This window comes from Plectropomus leopardus, chromosome 4 (assembly GCF_026936395.1).
Source record: "Plectropomus leopardus strain MGB_pleo_1.0 chromosome 4, ASM2693639v1, whole genome shotgun sequence".
NCBI classification, from domain to species: domain Eukaryota; kingdom Metazoa; phylum Chordata; class Actinopteri; order Perciformes; family Serranidae; genus Plectropomus; species Plectropomus leopardus.
In genome coordinates this window covers 39,444,246-39,464,720 of record NC_142179.1, presented here as the reverse complement: position 1 = coordinate 39,464,720, position 20,475 = coordinate 39,444,246, and the positions used below count along the sequence as shown (strand labels likewise).

At 43.1% G+C, this 20,475-nt stretch overlaps 1 protein-coding gene and 1 pseudogene across 1 annotated transcript in view; one reads left to right on the top strand and one right to left on the bottom strand.

Annotated features, from left to right (window-relative positions):
• The window catches only part of tncb (tenascin Cb), a 178,990-nt gene extending 171,003 nt beyond the window's left edge, over positions 1 to 7,987 (bottom strand). The window contains exon 1 of the mRNA XM_088077260.1: positions 7,877 to 7,987. The gene's annotated coding sequence lies outside the window, so the exon portion shown is untranslated. The remainder of the gene's footprint in view (positions 1 to 7,876) is intronic.
• A 6,789-nt stretch (positions 7,988 to 14,776) lies between these two features.
• Positions 14,777 to 20,254, top strand: LOC121944069 (uncharacterized; annotated as a pseudogene).
• The last annotated feature ends 221 nt before the right edge of the window (positions 20,255 to 20,475 follow it).

Sequence of the window (20,475 nt, the reverse complement as noted above, 5' to 3'; positions counted from 1 at the left end):
AAGGCTTATTTCAAGCTGCACTAAGCAATATGTTCATATCCACAGTAGATTTAGTTAAGACATAATGTAAAAGGGGTCACTTAGATTGATATACCCACAGAAAACTATCACCCAACAGAGCACTTCCCCTCAGTTCTACAAAGTGTTTGAGCATGGCTCTCATCAACCTCATTTTCAGCTAAAAGGCTCCGATAAGCCACAGTTAGAGACTAGCTGGTGAACATAGTGAAACATGTAGCAGCTAATGGGACAGATATTTTCCTTCAGGGGCTGGTAGAGACCAGACCAGAGTGAATGAGAGAGAATACTGGATGTGCTTTTGTTGTTTTGCTAAAAACATAACATCAAATGAACGCTAATGACACATTCAACACAGCAAGATCTAAATATGTAACAGAAGCTATAGAACAGAACTCCAGGCGCAGAACCACACATCCATGCTGTCACTTCCTTCACAAATACCCACCTAACCCACGCCTCCTGTTGTGCAGTATTACATACTGGACACACAGACAGACACACTTCCCAATACTTTCTTTTACAAAGACCTCCATACAGCAGCCCATTTACTTATTTGAGTTAATTAGTTACCAACGAGCTTTACTGATTCTATGGTTATTGCCACAGACACTCAATTAACAGAGACGGGATAAGGTGTATACATGCTCTCTATCCCATGTGATTAGACTTTATCCCAGCTTTCTTATTTGGATTTCTTTTAAGAAGGATGAGGTCTAATCCTTAGACAAACAAACATCTCTCTCTCACACACACACACACACACACACACACACACACACACAGATGAACACACAAAGGCATAATAACATGGGCTGACTTTACAATGCAGTAAGTGGCTGTTGTGAATTATAATTATAGTATTAATGTACAAAATCTATTGTGATAAACAGGAAAGAGCTTGAATGTATTGTGTAAACCAAACAGGTTAAAGAAATCGAGGAATTCCACATACAAGCAGTACTCACAGGATCTGCACTGAGAGGGTTAAGGAGCACAGCAACATACAATAGACGTGTTCAGCAATGTTAAGTAAATTAGTCCTGCTGATAATGCACTTGTTTGCATGCATGGCTCGGTCAGTGGCTGTTGATCTATCTGCAAGTCCTCACCTCCTTACTCACCCCCTAATCCTGTCCCCAGACAGGCTGATGCCAGATCAGCAGTGACTTCAGACTTGAGGGACCCCTTCTTCATAAATAAGCTCACTGGCCTAAGAATCAGTCTCCATGAATCATCACTGTCACATTTACTGGTCAAGGTGTGGGCAAGAACTGAAAGTTGTCCAACTACATTACTTGTTTATGCTTTTGCATTATCATGCTGATTCATGATCATCCTCTACAAGTCTGGGGCTGGGCGTGGCTTCTGGGTGCTGGAGCATTGGTCACATTCTCTCATCTGCGCCTCATCTGCAATCATCTCCTTACAACCTAAATTATCCGGCTTCACCTCTCCTCGGCGCCAGATTATTGAAGTGGTAGATCGGCCGTCTCAGTTTGAGATTCTCTTTGTGCTTTTTTGATTCGCTCTTGTGCTTTTTGGATTTTTGCGCATTGTGCCTTTTTATGTTTTCTCCAGTGCCTCTCATCTCCAAGCTCCAGCGCCTCACCACCCAGCCCCTCACCTTCGTGTTCAGTCACCACCTTGGGATCTTCACCACCCTCCACCTCACCAACCTCACCTGTCATCGCTGCCTGCACTATCACCAGCCTCACCTGCCATCCGTGCCCACATGGTCCCGGCTCCCTTCCCCCACAACCATTCCCTACCATTACATTATTCTAATTAAAAATATTCTTTGTTACTCCTTAATCCTGTCCGAGTGTTTGCTCGTGGGTCCTCCCCCATCCACAGATCCCACACCACCACATAAGAGTTACCAAAGCTTTGGATTGTAAACATACAATGATGTACAGTGCTATAGCTAAATCTGGTTTACTATTTCTTTGTAATGTTAGTACTGCTAAATGTACCACATGTATATGACTATTGTTGAGTAAACAGGCTTCCACTAGTACAGCATCTTTCCAAGCCATCCAAGCCCAGTCATCCAAGCAATAAACATTTTATACTACACGTCACATTCACACATTTACTCAGGCTCAAAGGAGGCATGCGGACTGCGGGAGCTGGGGATCGAACAACCAATCATCCAATCAGTGGACGACCTGCTCTACCTCCCAAGCCACAGTTGCCGACTTTAAAAACTATGTGTTGAAGGATCTGAGCTGTCTGAAAATTTTACTGCATTTTTGTTGCAAAAAAAGAATGAGGAAGCCATGGAGCTGCAGTCTTTTCCAAATCAAACAATAATGTATGTCTGAAATGCCTATATTAATAATGAATTGTCCCCAGATTACAAAATAAATCTCATTAAATGTCAAGGTACACACTAAAGACAAGCGGTGGCAACATGACCCATATGTCCAAACCACCAATTTCTATAGATAGCGCTATGCAGCCTGAACATACAATGATGATCCATCAGTTTAACCTCATAAGAATGAATGAGAACTGAGACAAAACTCACACAAAGACAACCAACAACAAAAAGGATGAGAGCACAGTTGGTGGGTACAAGAACAAATATGAAGCAGCACAGATTCAATAATGAGACCCTTCTTTCAGAATCAGCAGCAGATTAAAGTCCTACCTTAGGCAAACAGCGTGGAGCTGTCTGAACAGGAAGACTGCACAGCAGCTACAGAGACACATGTAACAGCACAGAGGCACTGCACACATTACCCTGTAGGACTCAGTCTGTCTCTTCCACTATCACCAGTCCTCTCAAACCACTCCATCTGTCTGTCCCACTGTAGCCAGTCCTCTCAATCCATCTGTCCCATTGTAGCCAGTCCTCTCAATCTGTCTGTCCCTATGTAGCCAGTCCTCTCAATCTGTCTGTCCCACTGTAGCCAGTCCTCTCAATCTGTCTGTCCCACTGTAGCCAGTCCTCTCAATCTGTCTGTCCCTGTGTAGCCAGTCCTCTAAATCTGCCTGTCCCTATGTAACCAGTCCTCTCAATCTGTCTGTCCCACTGTAGCCAGTCCTCTCAATCTGTCTGTCCCACTGTCGCCAATCCTCTCAATCGGTCTGTCCCTATGTAGCCCGTCCTCTAAATCTGTCTGTCCCTATGTAGCCAGTCCTCTCAATCTGTCTGTCCCACTATAACATGTCCACTGAGTTGTGTGTCCCACTATAACCAGTCCACTCAGTCTCTATCTCCCACTATAACCAGTCCACTCACTGTGTCTGTTCCACTAGAACCAGTCCACTCAGTCTCTCTGTCCCACCAGAACCAGTCCACTCAGTCTCTTTGTCCCACTATAACCACTTCTATCCATCTCTCTGTCCCACTATAACCACTCCACTCAGTCTCTCTGTTCCACTATAACCAGTTCGCTCCATCTCTCTGTCCCACTAGAGCCAGTCCACTGAGTTGTATGTCCCACTATAATCAGTCCAATCAGTATCTCTGTCCCACTATAACCAGTCCACTCAGTCTCTCTGTTCCACTAGAACCAGTCCACTCAGTCTCTCTGTCCCACTATAATCAGTCCACTCAGTCTCTCTGTTCCACTAGAACCAGTCCACTCTGTCTCTCTGTCCCACTAGAACCAGTCCACTCAGTCTCTCTGTTCCACTAGAACCAGTTCACTCCATCTCTCTGTCCCACTAGAACCAGTCCACTCAGTCTCTCTGTTCCACTATAACCAGTTCGCTCCATCTCTCTGTCCCACTAGAGCCAGTCCACTGAGTTGTATGTCCCACTATAATCAGTCCAATCAGTGTCTCTGTCCCACTATAACCGGTCCACTCAGTCTCTCTGTCCCACTATAACCAGTTCGCTCCATCTCTCTGTCCCACTAGAGCCAGTCCACTGAGTTGTATGTCCCACTATAATCAGTCCAATCAGTGTCTCTGTCCCACTATAACCGGTCCACTCAGTCTCTCTGTCCCACTAGAACCAGTCCACTCAGTCTCTCTGTCCCACTATAATCAGTCCACTCAGCCTCTCTGTTCCACTATAACCAGTCCACTCAGTCTCTCTGTCCCACTATAATCAGTCCACTCAGTCTCTCTGTTCCACTAGAACAAGTCCACTCTGTCTCTCTGTCCCACTAGAACCAGTCCACTCAGTCTCTCTCTCCCACTATAACCAGTTCGCTCCATCTCTCTGTCCCACTAGAGCCAGTCCACTCAGCCTCTCTGTCCCACTATAATCAGTCCACTCAGTCTCTCTGTTCCACTAGAACCAGTTCACTCCATCTCTCTGTCCCACTAGAACCAGTCCACTCAGTCTCTCTGTTCCACTATAACCAGTTCGCTCCATCTCTCTGTCCCACTAGAGCCAGTCCACTGAGTTGTATGTCCCACTATAATCAGTCCAATCAGTGTCCCTGTCCCACTATAACCAGTCCACTCAGTCTCTCTGTCCCACTAGAACCAGTCCACTCAGTCTCTCTGTCCCACTAGAATCAGTCCACTCAGTCTAGTCCACTCAGTCTATCTGTCCCACTAGAACCAGTTCGCTCCATCTCTCTGTCCCACTAGAACCAGTCCAATCAGTCTCTCTGTTCCACTAGAACCAGTCCACTCAGTCTCTCTGTTCCACTATAACCAGTTCGCTCCATCTCTCTGTCCCACTAGAGGAGTCCACTGAGTTGTATGTCCCACTATAATCAGTCCAATCAGTATCTCTGTCCCACTAGAGCCAGTCCACTCAGTCTCTCTGTTCCACTTAAACTAGTCCACTCAGTCTCTCTGTCCCACTAAAACCAGTCCACTCAGCCTCTCTGTCTCACTATAATCAGTCCACTCAGTCTCTCTGTTCCACTAGAACCAGTCCACTCAGTCTCTCTGTCCCACTAGAGCCAGTCCACTGAGATGTATGTCCCACTATAATCAGTCCAATCAGTGTCCCTGTTCCACTATAACCAGTCCACTCAGTCTCTCTGTCCCACTAGAACCAGTTCACTCAGTCTCTCTGTCCCACTATAATCAGTCCACTCAGTCTCTCTGTTCCACTAGAACCAGTCCACTCTGTCCCACTAGAACCAGTTCTCTCAGTCTCTCTGTCCCACTAGAACCAGTCCACTCAGTCTGTGTTCCACTATAACCAGTTCGCTCCATCTCTCTGTCCCACTAGAGCCAGTCCACTGAGTTGTATGTCCCACTATAATCAGTCCAATCAGTGTCTCTGTCCCACTATAACCAGTCCACTCAGTCTCTCTGTTTCACTAGAACCAGTCCACTAAGTCTCTCTGTCCCACTATAATCAGTCCACTTAGTGTCTCTGTCCCACTATAAACAGTCCACTCAGTCTGTCTGTCCCACTATAACCAGTCCGCTCAGTCTCTCTGTCCCACTAGAACCAGTCCACTCAGTCTCTCTGTTCCACTATAACCAGTTCACTCCATCTCTCTGTGCCACTAGAACCAGTCCACTGAGTCGTATGTCCCACTATAATCAGTTCAATCAGTGTCTTTGTCCCACTATAATCAGTCCACTCAGTCTGTCTGTCCCACTATAAACAGTCCACTCAGTCTGTCTGTCCCACTATAACCAGTTCGCTCAGTCTCTCTGTCCCACTATAACCAGTCCACTCAGTCTCTCTGTTCCTCTAGAACCAGTCCGCTCAGTCTCTCTGTCCCACTAGAACCAGTCCACTCAGTCTCTCTGTCCCATTATAACCAGTTCCATCTCTCTGTCCCACTAGAACCAGTCCACTCAGTCTCTCTGTCCCACTATAACCAGTTCGCTCCATCTCTCTGTGCCACTAGAACCAGTCCACTGAGTCGTATGTCCCACTATAATCAGTTCAATCAGTGTCTTTGTCCCACTATAATCAGTCCACTCAGTCTGTCTGTCCCACTATAACCAGTCCACTCAGTTTGTCTTACCCACTATGAACAGTCCATTCAGTGTCTCTGTCCGACTATAACCAGTCCACTCACTGTATGTCCCACTATAACCAGTCATCTCAGTCTGTCTGTCCAACAATAATTGATAACTCAGTCTCTCTGTCCCACTATAATCAGTCCACTCAGTGTCCTTGTCCCACTATAACCAGTCTTCTCAGTGTCTCTTTTCCATCATGTTGAGCTGAATGCATTCACTTCAGGGATTATTGTCAAAAACAGTAGAAAGTGATGAAGAGGTGAAACTTCCCTTAGTGAAAGCTCTGGCTGATGCACATGAGCAAGTTTGATTTATATCACGGGTGTGCTTGGCATGGGACATTAAATAAGTCATTCATTCAGGTAGACGCAACCAGTATGCAGAGGCAGTAAAGCTAAGAATAACCCATAAAGGCTAAAACTTAGTGTTTTTGTGTTGTTACACATTTGTAATGTTCACTTTATGGCCCTGGTGCAACTGCCATTGTGCGCCCCTCCCACCCTCTTTCACTTGCCAGCTGAATGTAAACATTATCTTTTTCAGACTGTCAGTCTCTCCTTAGGACTGATTCATGTGAATTTTGCTCATAGGCTACTCAATAATTTCAAATATATTGAAATTCGATATTTGTAATAAAAAGTACTTAAGTACAAGTAAAATTACAAATTCTTAAAAGTACTCAAAAAAGTACAAGTAAACAAAAAAACAACTTTGTTAGTTCCACACATCAAAACGCATCTGAGTCTGTGAAAATATACAAAGCTGTCCATAAACAAGAATAAATTTCCCCTCCTGACATTCGCATTTCACAGGCATTTATTGGCTGCTAAGAGATAAGCAGTGCACTTTGTTGGAAGACAGTGTGTGAGCAGAATAAAAATCTGTCTTGAACAGTAGCCCATGGACGGAGAAAGGGCAAACTGCCCCAAACATAAGTCAATACGATTTCTGTCAGGCACTGGACTTAAAAGAACCTCCAGGCCTCTAAAGATTATCTGAAGGAGCAGTAGAGATCAGAAATGCTGCACACACATTCTTTTTAAAATTCAAAGGCTTCCTTCATTGTAAACTAGTTTTGAAATAGGTCAGATTACAGTGACAGCTTCTTTCATTTATAGGACACATACGGACTGGGATTCACGCCACCCAAGTGCATGCTCAGAATTTCTATCAGGTGCCCCCCCCCCAAACACACACACACACACACCCCAAACCTCCCACCCCCACCCCCACCCAATATAAATCTGTCTCTAGACATCACTCTCCTGCCACCACCTCCACACTTGCCATCATATTGCTGTCCTATTTTAATCTATTGTTTGAGGAGCACACAGGAAGGTCAATGTCCGATTACAGTGAAGACACAGAATGAGGCATTGTGATGCTATAGCCTGTCACAGCTGTATAAGGCTGCAGGGAAAAATATATAGGCTACATCTGCTTATCACAGGTCAGGGGAGAGCGAGAGGGTCCACACAGCTTTTGATTATACCACAAAATCTCTAAAAATGCACTCGAGTCACATATTTGATTAGATTCAGGAGAAAAGTGGGTTTATGAGTAAACATGACAGCATCAATATTGCATGAGACTGAACATCCAATGATTTCTTCCTTTAATGTCTGTAAGAGATCTGGGTCGAATCCTCTTAGTACTCTGACATGAAAATGTTTTTTTTTTTTTCTTTCATGGATTAAACCCACATTGAAATAAACATGGAGCACAGAAAGTGTCAAAAGCAAGAGAAAGTAAAAAGGAAAACTAAAGTTAATGATAAAATGTGAAATTTGCAAAGTGCAAAGCCATGTGTGCTTATGTTGCTGATAAAGCAGTACACTTTTTTTTCATTTTAACAGAGTAGCAAACCAACACCAATCCTAAATAAAATCCTGAAAAAATAATGAGGTTTCATCCTGATCATATGAAACCATGAGAAGAAGTAGAAGAAGTCTACCTTATTTGTGCGACGCTGGCTCACTTCAGTGGACTGTCAGAGCTGGAGCTGCAGGGTCCTTGTGTTTCCCCAGTGAACTGAAGCAGATGTCAGCAGAGACACCTGCTCTGGCCCAGTCTCCTCCTCTGCTGACTGCCGGCCTGGGTGTCGGGGGTCGCCGCCTTGGCCCCAAAATACGCCCATCACTCAGCCCCCTGGCATGCCATTGTCTTAAGCACAGCCATGGATTTACAAACTCATTAAGGCATTTCACACATTTCCATGTGTTGCATGATCATCAAATGTTGTAAATGAAAGGAATAATAGTGGTTAAATCATAAGCACAGAGGTGTCACAAGTGTAATTATTGGGGCAAAAATATGACCATGATCACTTTGATGAAAGACCTAAATTAGTGATAAACATGAAATTCTAAGGAGCTTACAGTCTCTTACCAAGGGACTAGGTCCGGGTAAGGGCTGGGTGGGGGTGCAGGCATGTGGTCACGGCTGGCCATCTGTTTGGGATGTCTCATGGAGGGCTTGCATCAGTACCCGGATGACTGATTGACAGTTGGGTAATCCAATCTTTGCATTTCTGCATGGGAGTTGAGGAGGGATGGTACAAGGTCTCTTGGTGAGAAAGGATATAGAAACACGCAGCCTTCACAAACTGCAAAAAAAAAAGTCAGATGTTGTGTAACTTGGCAGCGACGGCTGGGAAGAGATTTTAGGCCATAGGTTGCAGCTTTAATCAGGCCCTGCTTGGCGAAGACACGAGGAACAGTGACCTACATTTCTCCTCATCTGAATGACAGATGTCCCCAGTGTCTTTGCTGCAGAGTAGTAGTATGTGCTCATTCTTAGGTGATTACTGCTGCACACACCACACAGCTCAGGCCTCCACAGCTTCAACAGCAGCAAAGAGCTCTGTGCTCTCTGTGTATAATTACACATAAAATTGAATGCTGCAAAAAGGTCATAATTACCTGTTTATTCATTTATTCATGCACTCTTTCAGACCTTTTATTATTATTATTATTATTATTATTATTATTATTAGTAGTAGTAGTAGTAGTAGTAGTAGTAGTAGTAGTATTATTATATTGTAATACTTGATTATGTATATCCCTTTGGTCCATAACAAGGTTCCCAAAACAAAAGAATGAAAGGGACATTACATAAAAAAATCAGTCCAAGTTGTGAAGGTTGTTGTTTAAAGTCCATTGCTAACTGTGTATGCAAACTTCTGTCATCGAAATACACTTCAATTTTCTCGCGTCTTCCTTGTACTGGTTGGGTATGCTTATTTTTGTTACCTTGCTGTCTACAAAGACAAGTGTTCTGAGCTTTTTGGTGTGTTTTTCACTACAGGATTTTTCCTGGAGTACAGCAAGTGCTCCTATTCAGAAGGTGAACGGGCTTTATGTCTTGTGGCCACCATACTGCAAACTTGGAAGGCGGTTTTCTGTAAATCTCTAAATTATGGCTTGTGACAGTCAGTGCAGCGGCCCAGCTGGAAGCGGAGGCCCAGCCGGAGAAGAGGGTGATGGTGGCCTAGCAGGAGCAGGGACAGGGGCCATGGTTGGTGGCCAAGCAGGAGCAGGGACAGGAGCAGGAGTTGTGGGTGGTGGACCAGCTGAAGCAGGGACAGGACCTGTGGGCGGCAGACCAGCCAGAGCAGGGACAGGAGCTGTGGGCGTTGGCAAGCTAGACTAATAAAACACAGGTGAAACAAATCAGGAAGACAGAGACAGGGAAAAAAATCACAGGTGCTACCAGAGGAGTAAAAAATACGACACTCTCCAGGCTCCAGGCCCACACTCTGCACACTGTGCTGGCCATGTAGTTTGAAGTGCTCAGACAGGACGTTCGTGCTGTTGCTGATGTTGATTCTATAAATGTGTTGTTTGAGTCATGTAGTGATATCATTTTTGGTCTCCCCTACGTGTAATTTGTGGCAGATCCCTGCATCTTATTGCATTTATTTAATAGAAATGACCATAAATCTACCTTGTACCTTATATATTGTGTTTTTTGTTGGTAGTTTGAGGGCCTGACACAGATTTTGGCCAATTTTGGCATATGGATTAAAAACATGGGGACAATGGATAAACCTAGATCTTGATGCTTGAGGCATCTCTCCATTGCAGGTCTGTCTGGAAAGGTTGGTGTTGACAAGTAGGTCTTTTAGATTTTTGTTTTTGGCAGAAGGCAGAGGTCATCTGGCAGCCCCGCAGCACATTACAGTTCTCCCCTGCCCTCTGGAAATGTAATGTGTTGGATCTGATAAATCCTGTCAGACTTTTCTAAAATGTTATGCCCAAGGGGATCAGGGAGTCTACAGGCTGCTTGTTATTACTGTAGTTGTCATGGAAGGTGCCGGCAACCTCCACATTTATGCTTCTGAGAAAGCACCTCGAGTATCCTCAAGGCCTCAACGCACTGAAGAGGGTGCGGGTCTCCTCCACATCCTCCAAGAAGGTGCAGATTATATGGAATGGTATGAGTTGGGACTTTAGTTGACCTCTGTTATGTGTGTTTAAGGGGATAGCTAGTTATATGTAAGAGAGCGTGGCGGTTGGTATCTTTGAAAGGTATCTTGTTTGCCATGATTTTCTCATGGTTTCTGGAGGCACTAAAAAGGCTCTCATATCTAGGAATTCAACAGATTGTGGTTGTAGATTGTATTTGTGTTGTATTTGAGTTTTATTTTGGGGTAATGTACATTGAGATTATGAACAAAGGTCTGAAAGTTTGTGTACAAGTGTTGTCAGAGGCTTCAGATGTGATCCAAGTACCAGAAGTAGAGCAGAGGTTTGAGGGATAATTTCAAGAAGGAGATCATTCCTTGTGAGGGTGAGGTGGAGTAATTCTAGAATATATTGATCTGGTCTAGATGAGTCCAGGTTCTATTCAAATAATTGTTTAATGGTCGCAAGGCCAAGGTGTGTTTCTATATTAGAGTACAATGAATCAATGTCTATTGTAAAGAGAAGAGTGATGTTCTGTTTACTTGGCGTCCCATCCTATGGCCTCTTGTGAATGTTTCTAAAAATCCCACATTTTGTTTCATTAATGTAATTTTGTGATTTCAGGGTTTGGCCCAGAGGGCTTTAATTTACATGAACTAATGGTGCATAGCTCAATTCAGTCAAAGGCAAACAGTACAAGGGCATGGTGTCTGACTTTTCAGTTTATTGTCAGAGGCATGTAGTGAATGTGTGGTGCAGATGGACATGAGAGCAATATATTTTCACTGTTGTGGGGCTGACATCAGTTGTGATTGATGAAATGATGCCACAGTGATGTCACAACTTCACAATGAAAGAGAAGAGTCAGAAAAGCAGACACAAACAGACAAGACTGTAAAGCACCCCCCAGGAGGAATCAGTGTCCTTGTGTGCAAAACTGCCATAGGCTGATAACACAGTGATACCAACAAGTTTTCAAAGAAGTGAGTCCCTGGGACCGATAGGTGGTCATTTGAGTTGGTCCCTGCAAGGAAACAGAGTGGGTCCCTGATATTTTATTTGTTTTATCCCTTTATTGTCCTGCTCAATCATTTGGTAGAGCACATTTGAGTCACTATGTCTTAATAAATAATGAGTTGAACCTAACTCATCCTGACTGAGTTATCTCTACCTTTCAGTTATGCTAAAAAAAAAAACTCCAACAGATGTTGCTGTGTCTCTAACCAGTCTGTCTTAAGGAGATTTATTATATATGTTATAATCTCAGGGTTCTTAAAGAACACATTTCTATAACTTTATACAAAAAAAAGTTTATAACTCATTTTTTAAAAACACGCTCAATAACAGTTGACTTTGCCTTTTTATGCTGAAGCTAAGCTAATAAAATTAAAACTATTTGCTAACATGTAAATTAATTTCTAATCATGTATTGTAAATGACTAATTTAATTTTATTAATTTCTCTTCATTGTGAAATAATTCCATAAGTAAGTAGAGTTTCACTGTCTAAAGCCATGTTTTACCATTTACCGGTTAAATCGTCCTTTTATGGTTTTGACAGTTCTCCCAATCAAATGTCATACAGTAAATAATTCATTAATTGATAATGACTTAGGGTATTGATGAGAAACAAATGAGGAACTAACTATTAGTTAATGGTCGGTTCTTGAGTAACTCCCAATGAATATATAATGTCAAACAGTAGCTCATCATTAGTTAATCATTAGTCAATGAGGGAACTTCTACGTCTTTGATTTGAACATGTTCTCGGTATATTCGTGATGTAACAGATTTAATAAATGAGTAACATATATAAGATATGCATAGAGATTTATTTTAAATTTGGGGCTTTTATTTTGATAGCTTCTAGTTAGATGATAACTTCCTGTATAAAGCAGGGGTAGCCATTTTGTTGCTGAGGGCAGATGTTGGGGGTTTGCAATCCTCAGTCATCCTTTCATCTGCTTGCTTTTTGTGTTAATACTAGTAAGTATGTGTTATTGAAGAAGCTGAGGAATAATTGTATAATAAAAATTGTTATTTTGTGCTATGTTTGTTAAACCTATCTTTGTATACTTACCTGTGTTACTATTTGTGTTTATTTCAGTTTTACCTTCTCTTCAGTAAATCCTGCCAAGTACAGCAGACAGACAAATCATTGGTTGAGATCTTGGGGAAATCAGTTCAGTTTGCTGTTTCAAATGAGATCAGTACAATACTTTTATTTGAGAATGTTGAACAGCAGAACTAAAACGTAAATGAATAAATCCCTTTTGACCTCTTCATAGGTGAGGGTGCTTTTTGATAGACCTCAGGGATGATGATGTGATATTGCTTTGATGGTGAGCTAAGCAGGACAACTGGAGTCCCCTCCTTCCACAGTGTGTAGTAGGATGAACTGAACTTTGGATAAACTGAATGACCAGAACTTTGAAGGAACTAAACTTTAAGAGAGGTGAAGTTACTGAACTCTGGACACACATTGAACTGAAAGGCCTATATTTTTGTTTTATTTTTTTATTTATTTGTGAATGACTGGGCTCTGAATCTGGACAGAATCTGACTGTCTTCTGTGCCTCTCTAGTCCATAACCTTATTTATTTATTGTTAGAATTTAGCTTATCCAGAGGCGCCTGGTGCCGCGGGTTCGAATCCAGTCTCGGCCCTTTGCTGCATGTCTCCCCCTCTCACACCCACTTTCACGCTCACACTGTCCTGTCAATTAAAGGCACCAAAATGCTCAAAAAATAATAAAAAAATAAATAAAAATAAAATTTAGCTTATCCAATTTATGTTGACATTGAAATAACTGGAAGGACCCACCATGTGGGTTAAGGCAGAAGGATAATATTTACCAGTGAATAAGGGTGTAGCCCCCCTTAAGACTGACAAAAAGCATAATAAAAGTTATAGTTAAGTAATGATTCAGTTCTTACTAACTGCACAGTATGAAACTACACTTTACTTCAGGTGACAAAAAAAAGGGTAACTAATGGTCAAGTAATATTGAATAATGATTCAGTACTCATTAACTCCTCGTGTAATGCAGTCCTACACAAACAATGATAACTAATGGTCAGGTAATAATTAAGTTATGTTTCAGTACTCAGTAACCACTTAGACTTAGAGCAAAAAGGGAAATGTTCAAGTAATTAGTTATGATTGAGTTGTTACTGTTCCGGTCTGAGTGAACGCTGCCGCGTTTTGCTGCCGCATTTTGCTGCTGCTACTAACCGGCAACTTTTAACACGTTTTTACAGTTCTCGGTTTTAAAGCTCCCTTTTCATTTGATGACCTTCTTTGTGCTGCCATCGCTCCGTGGTCTCATGATTGTTGACTTTCTTTAGTCTACCTGCTCAGCTCACCGCCCGGCTCCGTGTCATCACCTGTCCGCCGCGCCTTACAATGTCGGTCAGCAGGGTCTATATGTGGTTTCTGCTTGTCTGGACAGTCCTATTGCTCCTCCATCCACCCGTGGATGGACTCCTCCAGTATTCGGCCACGGAGCTCCTCAGGCTTCGCACTCAGAGGTCCAGATCTCCACCGGCAGCTCTACACTTCCACCCAGACACCTCCTTCCTGCTTCGCTGGAGGTACATCCACCGGGGGTCTCGACAGGGGTTCCTTTCGGCGGCTCCAAGGGGATTACCTCCTTTTGGTCCTTCACTTGTCGCCCACCCAGAAACACCAGCCGGACTGTGAACCACAGTGTGTTAGGTCGGCTAATGCTCCTCTCAGCAGCGGCAACACCGGTGTCAACTTTGGTCTGTTGAACATCCACTCCCTCACGAGCAAAGGACATCTCGTCCAGGATATCCTTACGGACCACAAGCTTGGCTTTCTTTGTTTAACTGAGACTTGGCAACTTCCTGGTGACTTTTCCCAACTTATTGACTCTACCCCTCCGGGATTTGTTTACATTTGCCAACCTCGTGGCTCGGGTCGCGGAGGTGGTCTCGCAATACTCCACTGCGAGAAGTGGAAGGTCCTGCCAGTCTCTGTCCCCTCCCTCTCCTCGCTAGAATGCCTTGCCTGTCAACTATCCGGACCCACCCCCACAATCATTGCCACAGTCTACCGCCCCCCCCAAGCATCACAAGGACTTTTTAAATGAACTTTCTGCCCTCCTCACACACCTCTCCACTCTATCATGTAATATAATTCTGCTGGGGACTTCAATATACATATGGACAACACTGCTCTTCCCCTCATCATAGACTTCTCTTCATCTCTCGACAGTTTTGGCTTTCAACAGTTCTCAGACTTCTCCACACACATTAAAGGTCACACCCTGGACTTAATTTGCTGTTTTGGTCTCACCCCCTCCAACTGTACTGCTGATGATCTTCATATTACTGACCACTTCCTCCTCACATTAATGTCACCCTCCAGCCCTCCATTTCCAAACCACCCCGTGTCATCTCTTACCGCAATATAAAGGACATTAACATGGACTCCCTCTCCTCCCGCATCACCAACCTGACTCTGGACTCTTCTTCCACCCCTGATGATCTTGGTGCCCAGTACAGCAATGGTCTCACTAACATTCTCAACTCACTGGCTCCTGTCAAATCCCGTTCTGTTTTCTTTACTCGGTCTGCCCCCTGGTTCACCCCTGATCTCCGCTCCATGAAATCCAAAAATCGACAGCTTGAAAGACTACAGGAAATCTGATCTCATTACCCATAAAGACATTTACACAGCTCAACTTTCCCATTATAATGACTCCATCTCTCGCGCTAAATCACAATATTACTCTGGACTTATCTTCTCTAATGCAGGCAACCACAAGACTCAGTTTTCCGTTCTCAACAGCATCATTCAACCCCCTGACCTGGGGGGGGGGGTCAGGGGGACCTATACCCCACCTATACTCCTCTGACACCTGTAACTCTCTCCTCCTGTTCTTCAATGAAAAGGTCAACAAAATCCACCAACATCTGGGCTCCTCTACCTCACCCCCTGCTTCCTCTGAACTTCTTCCATCATATCAACCATTTTCCACCTTTGATCTCCCTCATCCCGCAGAAATCTCCAACCTCATCACCAAGTCTAAACCTTCTTCATGTCTGCTCGACCCCCTCCCCACAGTTCTGGTCAAATCCTGCCTCCCTTCTCTAATCCCCCTCATATCTGCCATTATTCACTCCTCACTGTCCACTGGAATCTGCAGCTGTTAGCCCCATTCTGAAAAAACCTGGATCATAGCCCAATGACATCAATAACCTCCGACCCATTTCTCACTTTCCTTTCATCTCCAAAGTTCTAGAAAATACTGTTGCTTCTCAACTCCACTCCCATCTCACCAACAATAGCCTGGAACAATTCCAGTCAGGTTTTCGCCCCCGCCATAGCACAGAAACAGCCCTCATTAAGATCACCAACGACCTCCTCATGGCAGCTGACTCTGGACTGATCTCCATCCTCATCCTCCTCGATCTGAGTGCGGCCTTCAACACCATTTCTCATCCCATCCTCCTCAACAGACTCTCTTCAGTTAGGCATCACTAACACCCTCCTGCACTGGTTTCACTCCTACCTCACAGGCCGCACTCAGTTCATCCAGCTCAAATCCTAAACTTCCCAGCCCTCCCCATCTCCTCTAGTGTGCCCCAGGGCTCTGTCCTGGGGCCCCTTCTTTTTATTATCTATCTCCTCGCACTTGGCAATATTTTCCATAAATTTGGTATCAGTTTTCACTGCTACGCGGATGACACCAAGCTCTATCTGTCCAGTGAATCAAACTTCACTCTCCCACCCTCCTCCCTCACCCTCTGCCTCTCAGAGATTAAATCCTGGTTCACCTCCAACTTCCTTAAACTTAACAGTGATAAAACAGAACTTCTTATGATTGGAACTAAATCCACCCTATGTCACCTCCCCTCAAGTTAGGAGTCTGGGTGTCATCCTCGACAGCTCACTTTCTTTCCACTCGCACATTAATAACATAACCCGGTCTGCATAGTTCCATTTATACAATATAAATCGTCTCCGTCCCTCTCTCACCCCTCACTCACTGCTATCCTCGTCCACAGCCTTGTCACCTCCCACCTTGACAACTTTAATTCACTCCTTTTCAGTGTCCCTCACAAGTCCCTCCATAAACTTCAACTAGTCCAAAACTCTGCAGCCCGCATCATCACCAAGGCTCCCTCCGCCCAACATATTACCCCCATCCTCCAACAGCTTCACTGGCTCCCGATCAAATATAGAATCTCTTTCAAAATCCTGCTATATACATTTAAGGCCATCCATAACCTCACCCCCCAATATCGTTCTGATCTCATTTGCACTGCCACCCCCTCTCGCTCCCTCAGGTCTTCCTCCTCCCTCCACCTCTCTGCCTGTCTCAGTACCATGGGGAGCAGATTTTTCAGTCGCTCTGCTCCCCAAATCTGGAATTTACTCCCACCAGACATCAGAAACATTGATTCATTACACATGTTCAAAGCCAGGCGCAAAACCCATCTGTTCCAGACTGCTTTCTCTCTGTAATTTCTCTGTTTCATTTTAGCCTGATGCTTTTAACTTGATGTGTTATTTTAGTTACTGTGCTTTTATTTATTCTGTGTTATATTTTTTGTTTGTGTTTTACTCACCCTGTTAAGTGTCCTTGAGTGTCTAGAAAGGTGTTTTTAAATAAAATGTATTATTATTATTATTATTATTATTATTATTATTATTATTATTATTATTATTATTATTGTTATTATTATTATTATTATTACTGTGTAGTTTTGTTTTTTACTTTTTAGGTTTTTGTGGAACTTTTGAGGATTGTCAAACTTTAACATCAGTGCAAACATTTAGGTTAAGGAGAGGATAAGGACCATCTTGGTCCAGATCACATTAATTGTCAAGACCATCTCTGTATCCATCTCTGCATCTAGGGAAATGTTAAAGTGCCAACACAAGAACACTCCAAACTGCAGCTGAAAAACTCTTCCAGGTGCATGACACAAAAAGCAATGTACGACAAAATTGACCGTCAGCACACAATAATGTCCTTTTTAGATGCTGGGCCTATTACAGCAACATGACGAACGACGAACACGGCGAACAGTCTTCATCAGCGTCGACTGTTGGCTGAAACACATTGTGTTGCTGTCATTTGCCCAGAATGAAAAGCATCAAAAAAAGGACATTGTGCTGACAGTCAGTTTTGTTGAAATGCTGAAGTGGACATAAAAGGACGAAACACTGGCTGTGGTTCTGGCCACATTGATCTTATCGGCATTCCAAATGCCCTCCGCCCCGTGCTGTTCCATACACTGGGCTGGTGCCGAGGGGCTCAGGAGTAGCTTCTACTATCGAGCTCTTGGGATCCTGAATATGATCACCGCCCCTTCCAACCATACATATATATTGTTGCTAATTTGTGCATTAGTTATATTTAAGTGTTACTTATTGGGCTTTTTTTGTTGCACAGTATGCAGGAGCTGGCAGGATTGCATTTCTATGTGTTTACATCTGGTCAATAAAGATTAATTGATTGGTTATTAGGTTGTTCCTCATTTGTTCCCTCACTCATTTTACGAAGCTTATATCAAGTTTGAGCTTATATCAAGTTTAGTGCTTAAGTTAGACAGAATAATTAATGTAGGGGATTTGAACATTCACGTGGATATTAATAGTGATAGCCTTAGTTCTGCTTTCTCGTTTCTTTTGGATTCAAATGACTTTAGTCAGTAGGTACATAAACCCACCCACCGCTACAATCACACCCTAGATCTTGTCCTTGCATACAGCATCGATATTGTAGATTTGTTAGTCTTTCCTGGGAATCCCGCTCTGTACGACCATTATTTAATAACTTTCAATTTTTTATTACTCAACTACAAGCCTCTCAGCAAGTTACTATTCTAGATGTCTATCTGGATCAGAAGTGGCTAAATTTAAGAAATTGATTCCTTCTGCACTGACCTCATGACCTTGTCTCACAGTGACTGAGAATACTTAAACTAACTTATGTCACTCTTAAACTGATTGTCTTGTTGATAGTGCTACTGGCTCGTTGCGATCAGCTCTCAACTCTTTTGCACCCTTTAAGAAAAAAATTATGAAAGAAAGAAAATTAGCTCCATGGTTTAACCTCCAGATCTGCAAATTGAAACAAACTGCGAAAATCTGAAAGAAATTGGCGTTCAACCAACCTTCTTATACATTTTAAGACTATCCAGCCAGATTCCAGGCTGGATAGTCTTAAAATGTATAAGAAGGCCCTCCGCCATGCCGGAGCAAACTATCACTAATCATTAATTGAGGAAAATAAAAACAATCCCAGGTTTCTTTTCAACACTGTAGCCAGGCTGACTCAGAGACATAGCACTATAGAGCCTTGTATTCGTTCAGCCCTAAGCAGTGATGACTTTATGAGTTTCTTTAATGATAAAAGTATAACTATTGGAGATAAAATCCATCACCTCTTGCCCTTAACTGACCTGACCCTGGACATAGGTCGCTTGGATATGGCAGCAAGGCCTGGAGTTTATTTGGACCATTTTTCCCCCATTGACCTTCGCCGACTCTCTACTTTGATTTCTGTATCTAAGCTATCAACATGCCTGCTAGACCCCATCCCAACAAGGCTACTGAAGGAAGCTTTACCCTTAATAGACAATTCCTTATTAGATATAATCAATGCGTCTTTATTAACTGTACCACAGTCCTTAAAAGTAGCTGTCATTAAACCCCATTTAAAGAAGCCCACTCTCGATCCAGAGATTTTAGCTAACTATAGACTGATATTTAATCTCCCCTTTAGTTCCAAAATCCTTGGGAGAGTGGTTGCTTATCAACTCTGTGGCTTTCTCCAAGTTAATAGTTTATTTGAGGAATTTCAGTCAGGCTTCAGAGTTCATCATAGTACAGAGACGGCACTTGCAAAAATTACTAACAACTTGATTGATTGATTTTGATACAGGTCTGGTCTCTATTTTAATCCTATTAGATCTCAGTGCCGCATTTGACACCATTGACCATCAAATCTTACTGCACAGACCAGTTAATTGGCCTTAAAGGAACGGTACCAACCTGGTTTAAATCTTACTTATCAGATTGTTCCCTATTTGTTCACATCAATGATCAATCCTCCGTGCATACTAAGGTCTCCTTCGGTGTGCCACAAGGTTCTGTGCTTGGACCTTAGACTTAGACTTCAAACATGCCTTAAGGACGTAAAAGCCTGGATGAGCCATAATGTTGAATTCAAACAAAACTGAAGTTATTTTTCATGGCCCCAAAAACCTCAGAAACTCCCTTTCTAAGGATGTTATTTCTCTAGATGGCATTACCTTGGCCTCTAGCACAACTGTAAGGAACCTTTGAGTTTTATTTGATCAAGATTTATCTTTTGCCTCCCATATAAAACAAACTTCAAGGACGGTTTTCTTTCACTTGCGTAACATCGCAAAAATTAGACATATCCTGTCCCAAACAGATGCTGAAAAATTAGTACATGCATTTGTCACCTCTAGGCTGGATTACTGTAACTCCCTATTCTTCGGTTGCCCCAACAAATCTCTTAGGTCTCTCCAACTGGTGCAGAACGCTGCTGCTCGTGTTCTAATGGGAACCAAGAAAATGGACCATATTTCTCCTGTTTTAACTTCTTTGCACTGGCTCCCTGTAAAATCCAGGACTGAATTTAAAATCCTCCTCCTTACTTACAAAGCTCTAAATGATCAGGCTTCATCCTATCTGTTGCAGCTCAAAGTTCCCTACCAGCCTTCAAGATCACTGCGCTCTGAAAATGCAGGATTACTTGTGGTTCCCAAAGTTTCCAAAAGTAGGATAGGAACCAGAGCCTTCAGCTACCATGCTCCTCTCATATGGAACCATCTTCCAGTTGTGGTCAGGGACGCAGACACAGTTTCCACTTTTAAGGGTAGACTTCAGACCTTCCTCTTTGATAAAGCTTATAATTAGGGCTGGCTTAGGTTGCCTGGACCAGCCCATAGTTTGACTGACATAGGTTTAATCTGCTGGGGGACTTTCTATGATACGCTTAGCTCCTTTTCCTTCTCTTACTCCCGCCATCTGAAAATCACTCATGTCTATTTACTGCATTACATTTATTGCTTAGTTTAGCTTTGCATCTGTGATAGCCATGTGGTACTGTCACTACCTGGGTCTCGCGATTACAGAGC